This window comes from Arachis stenosperma, chromosome 1 (assembly GCF_014773155.1).
Source record: "Arachis stenosperma cultivar V10309 chromosome 1, arast.V10309.gnm1.PFL2, whole genome shotgun sequence".
In the NCBI taxonomy this organism is placed as follows: domain Eukaryota; kingdom Viridiplantae; phylum Streptophyta; class Magnoliopsida; order Fabales; family Fabaceae; genus Arachis; species Arachis stenosperma.
Genome location: NC_080377.1, coordinates 30,702,757 through 30,719,090, shown reverse-complemented (window position 1 = coordinate 30,719,090; position 16,334 = coordinate 30,702,757). Strand labels below are relative to the sequence as shown.

Genomic DNA, 16,334 nt, shown 5'->3' with positions numbered 1-16,334 from the left:
TGTCATGGCACGGCTATCCATCTGTCGGTTCTCAATCAGGCCGGAATAGAATCCAGTGATTCTTTTGCGTCTGTCACTAACGCCCCGCCTTCAGGAGTTTGAAGCACGTCACAGTCATTCAATCATTGAATCCTACTCAGAATACCACAGACAAGGTTAGACCTTCCGGATTCTCTTGAATGCCGCCATCAGTTCTTGCCTATACCACGAAGACTCTGATCTCACGGAATGGCTGGCTCGTTTGTCAGGCGAGCACTCGGTTGTCAGGCGATCAACCATGCATCGTGTATCAGGAATCCAAGAGATAAACACTAGAGCCTCGTATGCTTGTAGAACAGGAGTGGTTGTCAGTCACTTTGTTCATGAGTGAGAATGATGATGAGTGTCACGGATCATCACATTCATCAAGTTGAAGAACAAGTGATATCTTGGACAAAGAACAAGCGGAATTGAATAGAAGAACAATAGTAATTGCATTAATACTCGAGGTACAGCAGAGCTCCACACCTTAATCTATGGTGTGTAGAAACTCCACCGTTGAAAATACATAAGAACAAGGTCTAGGCATGGCCGAATGGCCAGCCTCCCAAAGTGATCAAAAGATCTAAAGAACAAGAGATTCTAAAGATCAGAAGATTAAAGATCAGATGATTAAAATACAATAGTAAAAGGTCCTATATATAGAGAACTAGTAGCCTAGGGTGTACAGAGATGAGTAAATGACATAAAAATCCACTTCCGGGCCCACTTGTTGTGTGCTTGGGCTGAGAAATGAAGCATTTTTCGTGTAGAGACTCTTCTTGGAGTTAAACGCCAGCTTTTGTGCCAGTTTGGGCGTTTAACTCCCATTTTGGTGCCAGTTCCGGCGTTTAACGCTGGGAATTCTGAGGGTGACTTTGAACGCCGGTTTGGGTCATCAAATCTTGGGCAAAGTATAGACTATCATATATTGCTGGAAAGCCCAGAATGTCTACTTTCCAACGCCGTTGAGAGAGCGCCAATTGGGCTTCTGTAGCTCCAGAAAATCCACTTCGAGTGCAGGGAGGTCAGAATCCAACAGCATCTGCAGTCCTTTTCAGTCTCTGAATCAGATTTTTGCTCAGATCCCTCAATTTCAGCCAGAAAATACCTGAAATCACAGAAAAACACACAAACTCATAGTAAAGTCCAGAAAAGTGAATTTTAACTAAAAACTAATAGAAATATACTAAAAACTCAACTCAAACTACTAAAAACATACTACAAACAATGCCAAAAAGCGTACAAATTATCCGCTCATCACAACACCAAACTTAAATTGTTGCTTGTCCTCAAGCAACTGAAAATAAAATAAGATAAAAAGAAGAGAATATGCAATGAACCCCAAAAACATCTATGAAGATCAGTATTAATTAGATGAGCGGGGCTTTTAGCTTTTTGCCTCTGAACAGTTTTGGCATCTCACTCTATCCTTTGAAATTCAGAATGATTGGTTTCTTTAGGAACTCAGAATCCAGATAGTGTCATTGATTCTCCTAGTTAAGTATGATGATTCTTGAACACAGCTACTTATTGAGTCTTGGCCGTGGCCCAAAGCACTCTGTCTTCCAGTATTACCACCGGATACATACATGCCACAGACACATAATTGGGTGAACCTTTTCAGATTGTGACTCAGCTTTGCTAGAGTCCCCAATTAGAGGTGTCCAGGGTTCTTAAGCACACTCTTTTTGCCTTGGATCACAGCTTTATTTCTTTCTTTTTCTTTTCTTTTTCTTTTTTTTTTTCGTTTTCTTTTTTCCCTTTTTTTTTCGTTTTTCTCTTTTTTTTTGTATTCACTGCTTTTTCTTGCTTAAAGAATCATTTTTATGATTTTTCAGATCCTCAGTAACATGTCTCCTTTTTCATCATTCTTTCAAGAGCCAACATTCATGAACCACAAATTCAAAAGACATATGCACTGTTTAAGCATACATTCAGAAAACAAAAGTGTTGCCACCACATCAAAATAATTAAACTGTTATAAAATTTAAAATTCATGCAATTCTTTTCTTTTTCCATTAAGAACATTGTTTATTTAAGAAAGGTGATGGATTCATAGGACATTCATAACTTTAAGGCATAGACACTAAGACACTAATGATCATAAGACACAAACATGGACAAACATAAAGCATAAATTTTCGAAAAACAAGAAAATAAAGAACAAGGAGATTAAAGAACGGGTCCACCTTAGTGATGGCGGCTTGTTCTTCCTCTTGAAGGTCTTATGGAGTGCTTGAGCTCCTCAATGTCTCTTCCTTGTCTTTGTTGCTCCTCTCTCATGATTCTTTGATCTTCTCTAATTTCATGGAGGAGGATGGAATGTTCTTGGTGTTCCACCCTTAGTTGTCCCATGTTGGAACTCAATTCTCTTAGGGAGGTGTTAATTTGCTCCCAATAGTCTTGTGGAGGAAAGTGCATCCCTTGAGGTATCTCAGGGATCTCATGATGAGAGGGGTCTTTTGTTTGCTCCATCCTTTTCTTAGTGATGGGCTTGTCCTTATCAATGAGGATGTCTCCCTCTATGTCAACTCCAACTGAATAACAGAGGTGACAAATGAGATGAGGAAAGGCTAACCTTGCTAAGGTAGAGGACTTGTCTGCCACCTTATAGAGTTCTTGGGCTATAACCTCATGAACTTCCACTTTTTCTCCTATCATGATGCTATGGATCATGATGGCCCGGTCTAGAGTAACTTCGGACCGGTTGCTAGTGGGAATGATTGAGCGTTGGATAAACTCCAACCATCCTCTAGCCACGGGTTTGAGGTCATGCCTTCTTAATTGAACCGGCTTCCCTCTTGAATCTCTCTTCCATTGGGCGCCCTCTTCACAAATGTCAGTGAGGACTTGGTCCAACCTTTGATCAAAGTTGACCCTTCTAGTGTAAGGATGTTCATCTCCTTGCATCATAGGCAAGTTGAATGCCAACCTCACATTTTCCGGACTAAAATCCAAGTATTTCCCCCGAACCATAGTAAGCCAATTCTTTGGATCCGGGTTCACACTTTGATCATGGTTCTTGGTGATCCATGCATTGGTATAGAACTCTTGAACCATTAAGATTCCGACTTGTTGAATGGGGTTGGTGAGAACTTCCCAACCTCTTCTTCGGATCTCATGTCGGGTCTCCGGATATTCACTCTTTTTGAGTGAAAAAGGGACCTCGGGGATCACCTTCTTTAAGGCCACAACTTCATAGAAGTGGTCTTGATGCACCCTTGAGATGAATCTCTCCATCTCCCATGACTCGGAGGTGGAAGCTTTTGCCTTCCCTTTCCTCTTTTTAGAGGTTTCTCCGGCCTTGGATGCCATAAATGGTTATGGAAAAACAAAAAGCAATGCTTTTACCACACCAAACTTAAAAGGTTTGCTCGTCCTCGAGCAAAAGAAAAAAGAAGAGAGTAGAAGAAGAAGAAAATGGAGGAGATGGAAATGGCTTTGTGTTCGGCCAAAGAGGGGGAGAAGTGGTGTTTAGGTTGTGTGAAAATGAAGGGGTGAAGAAGGGTTTATATAGGAGAGAGGGGGGTCATGGTTCGGTCATGTATGGGTGGGTTTGGGAGGGAAAGTGGTTTGAATTTGAAAGGTGAGGTAGGTGGGGTTTTATGAAGGATGGATGTGAGTGGTGAAGAGAGAGATGGGATTTGATAGGTGAAGGGTTTTTGGGGAAGAGGTGTTGAGGTGATTGGTGAATGGGTGAAGAAGAAGAGAGAGAGTGGTGGGGTTGGTGGGGATCCTGTGGGGTCCACAGATCCTGAGGTATCAAGGAAAAGTCATCCCTGCACCAAATGGCATGCAAAAATGCATTTTGTGCCAAATCTGGCGTTAAACGCCGGGCTGGTGCCCATTTCTGGCGTTTAACGCCAGGTTCTTGCCCTTTACTGGCGTTTAACGCCAGTCTGGTGCCCCTTTCTGGCGTTAAATGCCCAGAATGGTGCCAGACTGGGCGTTAAACGCCCAACTGCTAGCCTTACTGGCGTTTAAACGCCAGTAGGTTCTTCCTCCAGGGTGTGCTATTTTTCTTCCTGTTTTTCATTCTGTTTTTGCTTTTTCAATTGAATTTGCTACTTCTCATGATCATCAACCTACAAAAAACATAAAATAACAAAAGAAAATAGATAAAATATAACATTGGGTTGCCTCCCAACAAGCGCTTCTTTAATGTCAGTAGCTTGACAGAGGGCTCTCATGGAGCCTCACAGATACTCAGAGCAATGTTGGAACTTCCCAACACCAAACTTAGAGTTTGAATGTGGGGGTTCAACACCAAACTTAGAGTTTGGTTGTGGCCTCCCAACACTAAACTTAGAGTTTGACTGTGGGGGCTCTGTTTGACTCTGAGTTGAGAGAAGCTCTTCATGCTTCCTCTCCATGGTGACAGAGGGATATCCTTGAGCCTTAAACACAAAGGATTCTTCATTCACTTGAATGATCAGTTCACCTCTATCAACATCAATCACAGTCTTTGCTGTGGCTAGGAAGGGTCTGCCAAGGATGATGGTTTCATCCATGCACTTCCCAGTCTCTAGGACTATGAAATCAGCAGGGATGTAATGGTCTTCAATTTTCACCAAAACATCCTCTACAAGTCCATAAGCTTGTTTTCTTGAGTTGTCTGCCATCTCTAGTGAGATTCTTGCAGCTTGTACCTCAAAGATCCCTAGCTTCTCCATTACAGAGAGAGGCATGAGGTTTACACTTGACCCTAAGTCACACAGAGCCTTCTTGAAGGTCATGGTGCCTATGGTGCAAGGTATAGAAAACTTCCCAGGATCTTGTCTCTTTTGAAGTAATTTCTGCCTAGACAAGTCATCCATTTCTTTGGTGAGCAAAGGGGGTTCATCCTCCCAAGTCTCATTTCCAAATAACTTGTCATTTAGCTTCATGATTGCTCCAAGATATTTAGCAACTTGCTCTTCAGTGACATACTCATCCTCTTCAGAGGAAGAATACTCATCAGAGCTCATGAAAGGCAGAAGTAAGTCCAATGGAATTTCTATGGCCTCATTTTGAGTCTCAGATTCCCATGGTTCCTCATTGGGGAACTCAGTGGAGGTCAGTGCACGCCCATTGAGGTCTTCCTCAGTGGCGTTCACTTCCTCTCCTTCCTCTCCAAATTCGGCCATGTTGATGGCCTTGCATTCTCCTTTTGGATTTTCTTCTGTGTTGCTTGGGAGAGTACTTGGAGGGAGTTCAGTAACTTTCTTGCTCAGCTGTCCCACTTGTGCCTCCAAATTCCTAATGGAGGACCTTGTTTCAGTCATGAAACTTTGAGTGGTTTTGATTAGATCAGAGACCATGGTTGCTAAGTCAGAGGTGTTTTGCTTAGAATTCTCTGTCTGTTGCTGAGAAGATGATGGAAAAGGCTTGCCATTGCTAAACCTATTCCTTCCACCATTATTGTTGTTGAAACCTTGTTGAGGTCTCTCTTGATTCTTCCATGAGAAATTTGGGTGATTTCTCCATGAAGAATTGTAGGTGTTTCCATAGGGTTCTCCTAGGTAATTCACCTCTTCCATTGAAGGGTTCTCAGGATCATAAGCTTCTTCCTCAGATGAAGCATCCTTAGTACTGCTTGGTGCATTTTGCATTCCAGACAGACTTTGAGAAATCAAATTGACTTGTTGAGTCAATATTTTGTTCTGAGCCAGAATGGCATTCAGAGTATCAATCTCAAGAACTCCTTTCTTCTGATTAGTCCCATTGTTCACAGGATTTCTTTCAGAAGTGTACATGAATTGGTTATTTGCAACCATTTCAATTAGCTCTTGAGCTTCTGTAGGCGTCTTCTTCAGATGAAGAGATCCTCCAGCCGAGCTATCCAAAGACATCTTGGACAGTTCAGAGAGACCATCATAGAAAATACCTATGATGCTCCATTCAGAAAGCATGTCAAATGGACATTTTCTGATTAATTGTCTGTATCTTTCCCAAGCTTCATAGAGGGATTCTCCATCCTTCTGTCTGAAGGTTTGGACTTCCACTCTAAGCTTACTCAATTTTTGAGGTGGAAAGAACTTTACCAAGAAGGCATTGACTAGCTTTTCCCAAGAGTCCAGGCTTTCTTTAGGTTGTGAGTCCAACCATGTCCTAGCTCTGTCTCTTACAGCAAAAGGGAATAGCATAAGTCTGTAGACCTCAGGGTCAACCCCATTAGTCTTGACAATGTCACAGATTTGCAAGAATTCAGCTAAGAACTGATGAGGATCTTCCAATGGAAGTCCATGGAACTTGCAATTCTGTTGCATTAGAGAAACTAATTGAGGCTTAAGCTCAAAGTTGTTTGCTCCAATGGCAGGGATAGAGATGCTTCTCCCATAGAAGTCGGGAGTAGGTGCAGTAAAGTCACCCAGCACCTTCCTTGCATTGTTGTTGTTGTTGTTTTCGGCTGCCATGGTTTCTTCTTCTTTGAAGATTTCTGTCAGGTCCTTTACAGAGAGTTGTGCCTTAGCTTCTCTTAGCTTTCGCTTCAAGGTCCTTTCAGGTTCAGGGTCAGCTTCAACAAGAATGCCTTTGTCTTTGTTCCTGCTCATATGAAAGAGAAGAGAACAAGAAAGTGTGGAATCCTCTATGTCACAGTATAGAGATTCCTTGAGGTGTCAGAGGAACAGAAAAATGGAAGAAGTAGAGAATTCGAACTTAATTAGATATAGTTCGAATTGTGCATTGAGAAGGAGTGGTACTCCATAAATAGAAGGATGTGGGAAGAGAGGAAGAAATTTTCGAAAATCAAGTGAAATATTTTGAAAACATTTTTGAGAAACTCTAAATGATTTTCGAAAATCAAGAGTGGAAAAGAAATCAAGTAATTTTTGAAAAAGATTTTGAAATTAGAAATAAAAAAGATATGATTAAAAATTGTTTTGAAAAAGATGTGATTAAAAAGATATGATAAAAAATTATGCTTTTAAAGATATGATTGAAAAGATATGATTTGAAAACAATTTTAAAAATATTTGATTTTAAAAATTAATGACTTGCCTAACAAGAAAAGATATGATTCAAACATTAAACCTTTCTCAACAGAAAAGGCAACATACTTAAAATGTTCAATCAAATCATTAGTTGTTAGTAAGTAAAAGGAAAGAAATTAATTTTGAAAACATTTGATTGAAAAGATATGATTTGAAAAAGATTTGATTTTGAAAAACTTTGAAAATTTGAAAAAAAATTGATTTTGAAAACAAAATCCTCCCCCTTGTGCCATCCTGGCGTTAAACGCCCAGAATGGTGCACATTCTGGCGTTTAACGCCCAATGCGCTACCTTTTTGGGCGTTAAACGCCCAACCAGGTACCCTGGCTGGCGTTTAAACGCCAGTCTGTCCTTCTTCACTGGGCGTTTTGAACGCCCAGCTTTTTCTGTGTAATTCCTCTGCTGCATGTTCTGAATCTTCAGTTCCCTGTACTATTGACTTGAAAATAGAACCAAGATCAAATAAACAAGGCATGCAAGACACCAAACTTAAAATAAGACACTAGACTTCAAACAAGAAACATAAAATATTTTTGGTTTTTATGATTTTTATAAATTTTTTTGTGCTTTTTCGAAAATTATATGAAACTAGAAAATAAAAGTTCAGAATTCTCAATTTGGATTCCAGGAATCATTGCAATGTTAGTCTAAGACTCCGGTCCAGGAATTAGACATGGCTTCATAGCCAGCCAAGCTTTCAAAGAAAGCTTCGGTCCAAAACACTAGACATGGCCAATGGCCAGCCAAGCCTTAGCAGATCATTGCTCCAATAGCAAGATTGATAGAAATCAACAAGCTCTTGTGATGATAAGTTGAAACCTTGGTCCAATAAGATTAGACATGGCTTCTCAACCAGCCAGACTTCAATAGATCATCATGAAATACTAGAATTTATTCTCAAGAACTCTGAAGAAAAATACCTAATCTAAGCAACAAGATGAACCGTCAGTTGTCCATACTCAAAACAATCCCCGGCAACGGCGCCAAAAACTTGGTGCGCGAAATTGTGATCACTACACAACTTTGCACAACTAACCAGCAAGTGCACTGGGTCGTCCAAGTAATAAACCTTACGCGAGTAAGGGTCGATCCCACGGAGATTGTTGGTATGAAGCAAGCTATGGTCACCTTGTAAATCTCAGTCAGGCAGACTCAAATGGGTATAGATGATGAATAAAACATAAAGATAAAGATAGAGATACTTATGTATATCATTGGTGAGAGCTTCAGATAAGCGTATGAAGATGCTTTCCCTTCTATCTCTCTGCTTTCCTACTGTCTTCATCCAATCGTTCTTACTCCTTTCCATGGCAAGCTTATGCAAGGGTTTCACCGTTGTCAATGGCTACCTCCCATCCTCTCATTGGAAATGTTCAACGCACCCTGTCACGGCACGGCTATCCATCTGTCGGTTCTCAATCAGGCTGGAATAGAATCCAGTGATTCTTTTGCGTCTGTCACTAACGCCCCGCCTTCAGGAGTTTGAAGCACGTCACAGTCATTCAATCATTGAATCCTACTCAGAATACCACAGACAAGGTTAGACCTTCCGGATTCTCTTGAATGCCGCCATCAGTTCTTGCCTATACCACGAAGACTCTGATCTCACGGAATGGCTGGCTCGTTTGTCAGGCGAGCACTCGGTTGTCAGGCGATCAACCATGCATCGTGTATCAGGAATCCAAGAGATAAACACTAGAGCCTCGTATGCTTGTAGAACAGGAGTGGTTGTCAGTCACTTTGTTCATGAGTGAGAATGATGATGAGTGTCACGGATCATCACATTCATCAAGTTGAAGAACAAGTGATATCTTGGACAAAGAACAAGCGGAATTGAATAGAAGAACAATAGTAATTGCATTAATACTCGAGGTACAGCAGAGCTCCACACCTTAATCTATGGTGTGTAGAAACTCCACCGTTGAAAATACATAAGAACAAGGTCTAGGCATGGCCGAATGGCCAGCCTCCCAAAGTGATCAAAAGATCTAAAGAACAAGAGATTCTAAAGATCAGAAGATTAAAGATCAGATGATTAAAATACAATAGTAAAAGGTCCTATATATAGAGAACTAGTAGCCTAGGGTGTACAGAGATGAGTAAATGACATAAAAATCCACTTCCGGGCCCACTTGTTGTGTGCTTGGGCTGAGCAATGAAGCATTTTTCGTGTAGAGACTCTTCTTGGAGTTAAACGCCAGCTTTTGTGCCAGTTTGGGCGTTTAACTCCCATTTTAGTGCCAGTTCCGGCGTTTAACGCTGGGAATTCTGAGGGTGACTTTGAACGCCGGTTTGGGCCATCAAATCTTGGGCAAAGTATGGACTATCATGCATTGCTGAAAAGCCCAGGATGTCTACTTTCCAACGCCGTTAAGAGCGCGCCAATTGGGCTTCTGTAGCTCCAGAAAATCCACTTCGAGTGCAGGGAGGTCAGAATCCAACAGCATCTGCAGTCCTTTTCAGTCTCTGAATCAGATTTTTGCTTAGATCCCTCAATTTCAGCCAGAAAATATCTGAAATCACAGAAAAACACACAAACTCATAGTAAAGTCCAGAAAAGTGAATTTTAACTAAAAACTAATAGAAATATACTAAAAACTCAACTCAAACTACTAAAAACATACTAAAAACAATGCCAAAAAGCGTACAAATTATCCGCTCATCATCTGCCCTTTCGCGTTTTTCTTTGTGACATTGTTTGGCGATCGTGGGTGCTCTTTTTTCTTTCGACGGCAACTCCTGATCTCTTCGTCTTCGCTCTCCGCGCGCTTCTCTTTTTTCAGGTTGGTTCATCTTCTCTTTTTTGCTTGCATTGTTCTACTTCCTGGTACAGTAGGGTTTTTGTTTGAGTGTATATTTGGGAAAGTTTGAACCTTTTTACTTTTCTGTATTTTTTGTTGCTGTGATTTCTGGCTTTTTCTTCTCTGATGTTCCCTTGGCAGTTGAAGCTTCCTAAGGCTTTTGCATGTTGTTGCCTAATTCATTTGATTTTTGAAGAAAAGATTGCGCCTTTATATATTTTTCCGTTTGGCATGTTCTTACTGTTGGGTGGACTGAAGTTGTAATTTCTATCAACGCTTATTTTGATGACTTTATTTGCTTTTTGTTGGGACGTGTAAAGATGTAGGCTTGTAGGCTTTCCTGAATCTTTTTTCTGCCTCCAAAGGATGCCCCTGGAACCTTTTGGATTGGGTCCTGGGGTTTCCTTTTGTTGCTTTTACCTGGTTTCTTTGACACTTATATGCTTTAGTTTTGTGAGTTGCCTCCGTTTATGCCCGAGTTGTTCAATTAGTGTTTCAAGGTGTTTTTTGAGTAATCCAGTCTTCTTTTCTTCTTGTAGGACTTGTTAACCATGTCTTCTCGCAAAAATATTGTTGAGACGTCTTCCCAGGTCCCTGAGGGCATGGCCGATTGGGTGGATTCTGTGGTCCTCTTATGCGTCTCGTTGGTTGACTCCGAGTTTTGTCAGCAACTTTGGCAATTTCATAGTATTTGTAGCAACAGTAGTGACGAGAAGAATTATGAGCTCGTATCTCCGACTTCTGATGAAAGGGTTTGCTTTTCTACCCGGATTGCTGGAGAGCGCCCCTTTTTCTATGCATATGACTTCTTTTTTAGTCAAATGAATATTACTCTTCCTTTTACCCTGATGAGCGGATAATTTATACGCTTTTTAGCATTGTTTTTAGTATGCTTTTAGTATGTTTTAGTTAGTTTTTATTTAAAATTCACTTTTCTGGACTTTACTATGAGTTTGTGTGTTTTTCTCTGATTTCAGGTATTTTCTGGCTGAAATTGAGGGACCTAAGCAAAAATCTGATTCAGAGGCTGAAAAGGGCTGCAGATGCTGTTGGATTCTGACCTCCTTGTACTCGAAGTAGATTTTCTGGAGCTACATAAGCCCAATTGGCGCGCTCTTAATTGCGTTGGAAAGTAGACATCCAGGGATTTCCAGCAATATATAATAGTTCATACTTTGCCCGAGATTTGATGGCCCAAACAGGCGTTCCAAGTCAGCTTCAGAATTCCCGGTGTTAAACGCCGGAACTGGCACAAAAGTGGGAGTTAAACGCCCAAACTGGCACAAAAGCTGGCGTTTAACTCCAAGAAAAGTCTCTACACATGAAAGCATCAATGCTCAGCCCAAGCACACACCAAGTGGGCCCGGAAGTGGATTTTTACGTCATTTACTCATTTTTGTAAACCCTAGGCTACTAGTTCTCTATAAATAGGACCTTTTGCTATTGTATTAGGAGGATCTTTCAATCTTCAGATCATCTTTTGATCATGTTTTTATGATTGAACCTTCTTTGGGAGGCTGGCCATTCGGCCATGCCTAGACCTTGTTCTTATGTATTTTCAACGGCAGAGTTTCTACACACCATAGATTAAGGTGTGGAGCTCTGCTGTACCTCGAGTATTAATGCAATTACTATTGTTCTTCTATTCAATTCAGCTTATTCTTGTTCTAAGATATCACTTGTTCCTCAACTTGATGAATGTGATGATCGGTGACACTCATCATCATTCTCACCTATGAACGTGTGCCTGACAACCACCTCCGTTCTACCTTAGATTGAGTGGATATATCTTGGATTCCTTAATCAGAATCTTCGTGGTATAAGCTAGAATCCATTGGCGGCCATTCTTGAGAATCCGGAAGGTCTAAACCTTGTCTATGGTATTCTGAGTAGGATTCAGGGATTGAATGACTGTGACGAGCTTCAAACTCGCGATTGTGGGGCGTTAGTGACAGATGCAAAAGAATCATTGGATTCTATTCCGACATGATCGAGAACCGACAGATGAATAGCCGTGCTGTGATAGAGCGCGTTGAACATTTTCACTGAGAGGACGGGACTGTAGCCATTGACAACGGTGATGCCCAACATACAGCTTGCCATGGAAAGGAGTAAGAAGGATTGGTTGAAGACAGTAGGAAAGCAGAGAGACGGAAGGGACAAAGCATCTCCATACGCTTATCTGAAATTCTCACCAATGAATTACATAAGTATCTCTATCTTTTTATTTTATGTTTTATTTATCTTTTAATCATTAATCCTCCATAACCATTTGAATTCGCCTGACTGAGATTACAAGATGACCATAGCTTGCTTCATACCAACAATCTCCGTGGGATCGACCCTTACTCGCGTAAGGTTTATTACTTGGACGACCCAGTGCACTTGCTAGTTAGTTATGCGAAGTTGTGATAAAGAGTTGAGATTGCAATTGAGCGTACCATGTTGATGGCGCCATTGATGATCACAATTTCGTGCACCAAGTTTTTGGCGCCGTTGCCGGGGATTGTTCGAGTTTGGACAACTGACGGTTCATCTTGTTGCTTAGATTAGGTAATTTTATTTTATGTTTAAGCTTTTTACTTTTCAAAAATACAAAAAAATATTTCTATTTTATTCTTCAGAGTTTTTAAGAATGGATTCTAGAGTTTCATGATGATTTGTTGAAGTATGGCTGGCGTGAAGCCATGTCTAATCTTTTGGACCGAGGTTTAATTTCAACTTATCATCACAAGAGCTTGTTGATTTCTATCAATTTTGCTGTTGTGAGCAATGATCTGCTGAAGCTTGGCTAGCCATTGGCCATGTCTAGTGTTTTGGACCGGAGCTTTCACTGAAAGCTTGGCTGGCTGTGAAGCCATGTCTAATTCCTGGACTGGAGTCTTAGACTAGCATTGCAATGATTCCTGGAATTCTCATTAAGAATTTTGAACCCTTGTTTTTCTTTTCCACTCAATTTTCGAAAAAGCACAAAAAATTTATAAAATCTTTAAATCAAAAATATTTTTATGTTTCTTGTTTGAGTCTAGTGTCTAATTTTATGTTTGGTGTCAATTGCATGTCTTTATTCTTCTAATTTTTGAAAATTACATGCATTATGTTCTTCATTGATCTTCAAGTTGTTCTTGATGATTTCCTTGCTCTGATCTTTAAATTCTCTTGTCTTGAGTGTTTTGTTGTTTCTCATATTCATTCTCAATTTGTTAGTGTCAATAGTATACAAACTTCTAAGTTTGGTGTCTTGCATGCATTGTTTATTTGATTTTAGTTGCATTTTGATTATGCCTCATCATTAAAAATTCAAAATTTTTTTTAATTTGTGTCTTTTCAAGTTAATAATACAGAGAATTGAAGATTCAGAACATGCAGCAGAGGAATTACACAAAAAAAGCTGGGCGTTCAAAACGCCCAGTGAAGAAGGAAAACTGGCGTTTAAACGCCAGCCAGGGTACCTGGCTGGCCGTTTAATGCCCAAAAGGGTAGCATTTTGGGCGTTAAACGCCAGAATGGATGCCATTCTGGGCTTTTAACGCCAGGATGATACAAAAGGGAAGATTTTGTTTTTAATTCAATTTTTTTTTAAGTTTTCATAATTTTTCAAAATCAAATCTTTTTTAAACCATATCTTTTCAATCATATATTTTCAAAATCAATTTCTTTCCATTCTCAAAAATACTTGCCTACAATTAATGATTTGATTCAACATTTCAAGTATGTTGCCTTTTCTGTTAAGAAAGGTTTAATGTTTGAATCATATCCTTTAAATTTCTTGTTAGCCAAGTCATTAATTTTAAAAATCAAATCTTTTTAAATTATTTCTCAATCATATCTTTTCAATCATATCTTTTTAAAATCATAACTCTTCAATCATATCTTCTTAATCACATCTTTTTCCAAATAATTTTCAATCTTTTTCAAAAATCACTTTATTTCTTTCCCAACTTTAATTTTTGAAAATAATTCTTCAATTTTTCAAAATTTCTTCAAAATCTTTTAATTTATTTTCGAAAATTCTTCCCCTCTTCTCACATCCTTCTATTTAAGGACTAACACTCCTCCACTATCAACAATTCGAACTCTATCTCTCTTGATAAGTTCGAATTCTTCTTCTTCTACCTCCTCCTTCTATTCTTCTTTTCCTCTGACATCTCAAGGAATCTCTATACTGTGACATAGAGGATTCCATATTTTCTTGTTCTCTTCTCTTTCATATGAGCAGGAGCAAAGACAAAAGCATTCTTGTTGAGGCTGACCCTGAACCTGAAAGGACCTTGAAGCGAAAGCTAAGAGAAGCTAAAGCACTACTCTCTGTAGAGGACCTAACAGAAATCTTCAAACAAGAAGAAGACATGGCAGCCGAAAACAACAACAATGCCAACAATGCAAGGAAGGTGCTGGGTGACTTTACTGCACCTACTCCCGACTTCTATGGGAGAAGCATCTCTATCCCTGCCATTGGAGCAAACAACTTTGAGCTTAAGCCTCAATTAGTTTCTCTAATGCAACAGAATTGCAAGTTCCATGGACTTCCATTGGAAGATCCACATCAGTTTTTAGCTGAATTCTTACAAATCTGTGACACTGTCAAGACCAATGGGGTTGACCCTGAGGTCTACAGACTTATGCTATTCCCTTTTGCTGTAAGAGACAAAGCTAGGATATGGTTGGACTCACAACCTAAAGAAAGCCTGAACTCTTGGGAAAAGCTAGTCAATGCCTTCTTGGCAAAGTTCTTTCCATCTCAAAAATTAAGTAAGCTTAGAGTAGAAGTCCAAACCTTCAGAGAGAAGGAAGGTGAATCCCTCTATGAAGCTTGGGAAAGATACAAACAATTGATTAGAAAGTGTCCTTATGACATGCTTTATGAATGGAGCATCATAGGTATCTTCTATGATGGTCTGTCTGAATTGTCCAAGATGTCATTGGACAGCTCTGCTGGAGGATCTCTTCATCTAAAGAAGACGCCTACAGAAGCTCAATAACTCATTGAAATGGTTGCAAATAACCAATTCATGTACACTTCTGAAAGGAATCCTGTGAACAATGGGACGAATCAGAAGAAAGAAGTTCTTGAGATTGATACTCTGAATGCCATATTGGCTCAGAACAAAATATTGACTCAGCAAGTCAATATGATTTCTCAAAGTCTGTCTGGAATGCAAGCTGCACCAGGCAGTACTAAGGACGCTTCATCTGAAGAAGAAGCTTATGATCCTGAGAACCCATCAATGGAAGAGGTGAATTACATGGAAGAACCCTATGGAAGCACCTATAATCCTTCATGGAGAAATCATCCAAATCTCTCATGGAAGGATCAACAGAGACCTCAACAAGGTTTCAACAACAATAATGGTGGAAGAAACAGGTTAGTAATGGCAAGCCTTTTCCATCATCTTCTCAGCAACAGACAGAGAATTCTAAGCATAGCCACTCTGACTTAGCAACCATGGTCTCTGATCTAATCAAAACCACTCAAAGTTTCATGACTGAAATAAGGTCCTCCATTAGAAGCTTGGAAGCACAAGTGGGTCAGCTGAGTAAGAAAGTTACTGAACTCCATCCTAGTACTCTTCCAAGCAATACAGAAGAGAATCCAAAAGGAGAGTGTAAGGCCATCAACATGGCCAAATTTGGAGAGGAGGAAGAGGCAGTGATCGCCACTGAGGAAGACCTCAATGGACGTCCACTGGCCTCCAATGAGTTCCCTAATGAGGAACCGTGGGAATCTAAGGCTCACACTGAGACCATAGAGATTTCATTAGATTTACTTCTGCCATTCATGAGCTCTGATGAGTATTCTTCCTCTGAAGAGGACAAAGATGTCACTGAAGATCAAGTTGCTAGGTACCTTGGAGCAATCATGAAGCTAAATGACAAGTTATTTGGTAATGAGACTTGGGAGGACGAACCCCCTTTGCTCACCAAAGAACTGGATGACTTGACTAGGCAGAGATTACCTCATAAGAGATAGAACCCTGGGAAGTTCTCAATACGTTGTACATTAGGCACCATGACCTTCGAGAAGGCTCTGTGTGACCTAGGGTCAAGCATAAACCTCATGCCTCTCTCTGTAATGGAGAAGCTAGGGATCTTTGAGGTACAAGCTGCAAGAATCTCAATAGAGATGGCAGATAATTCAAGAAAACAAGCTTATGGACTTGTAGAGGATGTTCTGGTAAAGGTTAAAGACCATTACATCCCTGCTGATTTCATAATCCTAGAGACTGGGAAGTGCATGGATGAATCCATCATCCTTGGCAGACCCTTCCTAGCCACAGCAAAGGTTGTGATTGATGTTGACAGAGGAGAATTGATCATTCAAGTGAATGAATAATCCTTTGTGTTTAAGGCTCAAGGATATCCATCTATAACCATGGAGAGGAAGCATGAAGAGCTTCTCTCAAAACAGAGTCAAACAGAGCCTCCACAGTCAAATTCTAAGTTTGGTGTTGGGAGGCCACAACCAAATTCTAAGTTTGGTGTTGAACCCCCACATTCAAACTCTATGTTTGGTGTTGGGAGGTTCCAATATTACTCT

General features: G+C 40.2%; 2 non-coding genes across 2 annotated transcripts; one reads left to right on the top strand and one right to left on the bottom strand.

Annotated features, from left to right (window-relative positions):
• Positions 1-5,906: 5,906 nt before the first annotated feature.
• LOC130953474 (small nucleolar RNA R71) lies at positions 5,907-6,014 on the top strand. The gene has a single exon (XR_009075648.1). It is a non-coding gene; the product is annotated as a small nucleolar RNA R71 (small nucleolar RNA).
• Positions 6,015-14,550: 8,536 nt separating this feature from the next.
• Positions 14,551-14,658, bottom strand: LOC130950966 (small nucleolar RNA R71). Its single transcript, XR_009073785.1, has one exon. It is a non-coding gene; the product is annotated as a small nucleolar RNA R71 (small nucleolar RNA).
• Between the last annotated feature and the right edge of the window lie 1,676 nt (positions 14,659-16,334).